The 3,458-nt window shown below is 36.4% G+C and overlaps 1 long non-coding RNA gene across 1 annotated transcript; it reads right to left on the reverse strand.

Moving 5' to 3' along the window:
• Positions 1–440: 440 nt before the first annotated feature.
• Positions 441–2,224, reverse strand: LOC113327746. The gene is made up of 3 exons (XR_003349190.1): positions 2,176–2,224; positions 1,251–1,340; positions 441–516 (listed from the first exon to the last, which is right to left on the reverse strand). It is a non-coding gene; the product is annotated as an uncharacterized LOC113327746 (long non-coding RNA).
• Between the last annotated feature and the right edge of the window lie 1,234 nt (positions 2,225–3,458).

The raw sequence follows: 3,458 nt of genomic DNA on the forward strand, positions 1-3,458 counted from the left end.
TCATGTGTTTTTATTTTTTGTAAGTAACGACATCACAGGGGAACAAATAGATCATTCTAAGGCAACAGATAAAACTCAAAATCAAATCACAAAAGGAGGTTCAAGTTTTGTTGTCAACTCACATGTGTGGGCAGGGGCAGCTACATTCCAATCTACCAGAAAGTAACACCAGCTACATTCCAATCTACCAGCTACATACATGCCGTCAAGATGTTCTTTGTAAATTCCATCATAAAGATGACAAATCTCCATAATCAGGTACAGTTTACCCTGCAAAAAACCACAAGTAAAAGACGACAAATCTCCATAACTGAGTGCATGTTTTCTCATAAGTGCATATTGAAGACTAAATACAATAGGCTCTGAATTGAAGACTGAGATTTAAGGTAGACTTACTCCACCATCAAAAGCAACAGGCTTGCCAAAACGACTCAATTTCGCCTCTAGTTCAGCAATACTTTTATTAATTATCGACTGGAGGCCTGGGATGCGAGACTTGATTACAGTTCCCAAGTGCTGCAAAATCGACCATTATGCATCAGTTTGAGTATGAAATAAACCAACGCTCATAGATAACCAAGTATAATTTTAGGAACAGCCAGACAACACGAGTTTTCGCATTGCCAATCTTTATAAATTGCAACCTAGGTCACATATAACAAACCCCTGATATTAAAAATGTACGTTAAGATGAGGATGGTCTAAATCTAGACAACGAGATTTACAAGTTAAATAGAGTATACACAATCGAAAGAGACACTCTGACATTTTAAATAAATTTGGGAGATAACCCATTTAACATGAAGAATTCCTAGCTTATCATCAGTACCCAATGAAATTTATTTTGTATTTGAAATAAAAACCATCCATCCCAAGCCGTAACAGCCATCATATTCTATGGAGACATTCGCAGTATTCCCCATTTTAAAGACAAACAAGGAACCAATCCACAAGCTACGATACTCCTACCCTATACCACTTGAATATCATTGCAGTAGTTTGCCAAAATAGGACTAATCAATCTACCATATAGAAATTTAAAAGATAATCCTAGCTACCAGTTTGGACTAGCTAGTCATACCACGTTCAATCTAGCACGATATCATTCTCAAATTCTAGTCTTCTAGTCGTTGATTATACATGAATCCCATAAACTAATTAATTCCAATTTATATATAAAAAAAATGCATTTATAAGATATCATGTGGCAGTACAAATATAGACCCAATAGTTGGTAGAATACATGTTACCATATCCAGGACCGACATAGCCTTGGTTAGGATACATGTTAGGATCTTGAGCAGCTGAAACATATCCATAGCCTCCATTGTTTTTGTCCACTGTAAACCACAAAAGCACACAGGTTACATCGCCAACAATTCCAAACGAAGGCTTAACATGATCAATTAAAAACCCAATTTTAGCATCAACCCCTGACTACTATAACCCAATTTGAGCAACAATACCAAGATGCATGTTCTTGTCAAAATACGGTTCTAACAACACAAAAGTAATGACAAGAAAACCACACATCACGGATGTATCAGTACTTTGTATAATATGTAATACTGTTGTGCCTGCTTCCTACTTTTACGAACCAAAACTCAAGAATCGTGACCCATCCCTAAAACCAAAACCGAATGCACTTAGGCAAGAAAGAGCATTTGATTACAGATATTAAACCAACAGACAAACATTCTTTGTTGAAAGTATACTTGTGCTCTGTTATAAGCATACGTTAGACTCCCAAAACACTAGCTATGGCAACTCCTGCAGTACCCTGTAAAAATATATTACAAAGTCAGATCAAAGATGAATTAAGGATCAAAGATACCAAAGCTAACACGAGGTCACCCCCAACAGCTGCAGAACCAAACTCTATACAGGTGGTCCCCCAACATACTACTAATCCACTCAGGTTCTTTCCACATTTTGGAGTTTATTAGATGGAATCCCATGATTCACACCATATATACATCAACAAGGTTTATAAAATCTATACCCTGCAAAGTCACTTGCAAACCATAAATATCTGACAAAGCTCAGTAATATCAACAGACCCCAACAGAACCAAAGTGACCAATCACAGTTTGGAACAAGGTGGCCAACAAAAAACCCACCGTTAACACTATGAATACTAGAACAAGGTGGAACATGTGTTTCGTAATTATTTACCTTTGTCGTGAGAACAGTTTGGACCATGCATATGCATTATAAAGTTGATAGTTCGAAACCCGGAACATCTCCGTCAGCTTGCCATAATAAATGACCATCACTTATGTCTTGGGAGTTTTCTTTACCATACACATCAAACCATGAATGTCTTACACAAAACGAAAAGCTTCCTGCACAAGATCAGATAACAAAATTCAGATAGAGAACCGAGGTAGTTTTTTCCACGCAAATACTTGGACTATGGAACTAATTATTCTCCACATACCTTCCAAAGTTCAATCTCAATTAGTCAGGTATGTCTTTCTGGTCCTTGTATTTGTTAACATTTGCAAGATGGTTTCTGATTATGTCGCAAAGCCTACAGAATTCAGTTATTCTCTTGTGCTTCTTACAAAACTAGAAGATTCAGTGTGCAGTCATCATTACAATAGAGAGAAATATTACACTCAAACTCATCAAGACTGAAAAATCAAAAATGCCTAAGAGATAAAAAGCGGTTGAAAGGAGGTAAACCTAATTAAAATATCAGATGGCTTACCGCGTAGAATGCTTCTAGTTTAGTGTTGTTACGGAGAATTTCGAGAACCATTCTATAGGCCTCTAACCACAGAGTAACAAGCTCGCGGTCAGATATATCCTTTCCCTTCTCTCCACCAATATAGCTCAGCATCAAGTCTTCAGGCCTCTTATCCGCTTCCAAGTCATCAATGTCTAGAGCTTCTTATAAAGCCTCTGCCTGGGTCTTTGCATTCTCAACTTTCTCAGTTGAAAGATGCAAAAATGGTTTGATCACCTCTTCCAGAGAACCAACATTAACTTGTTGGTATACAATCTGGTACTGAATCAGTCCGTTCTTTGCAAACCGACCTCTCCTCATATCATATTTGTCCACAAGAAAATTACTTTGAAAGATTAACAAAGTAACACAAAAACCTAGTCAACTTGGATTAAAAATCATCATTCTAAGTCATATTGGAACTAAGAATAACATCATATGTAATCAACTACTAATATACGTACAACCACTGAAGTATTCATTTTATAACTATCATGTTGTTAAAACAGAAATCCCGTTACATTTGACATCAACCAAAACAAAATTACTTCGAAGAAAACAGAACGTGCTTGTACATTAACATCACCAAACCAGTAATCCTTTCACATGAATTGAGACAAAATCAGTTAAAATTAAACATATTACTTCATTACCTAGACCCTAATACATGATCAGTAGACTAAATCTAAACAAACAAACCCCAACTTCAGTATCATGAAAACAACTA

Source organism: Papaver somniferum, chromosome 1 (genome assembly GCF_003573695.1).
Source record: "Papaver somniferum cultivar HN1 chromosome 1, ASM357369v1, whole genome shotgun sequence".
Taxonomy (NCBI): domain Eukaryota; kingdom Viridiplantae; phylum Streptophyta; class Magnoliopsida; order Ranunculales; family Papaveraceae; genus Papaver; species Papaver somniferum.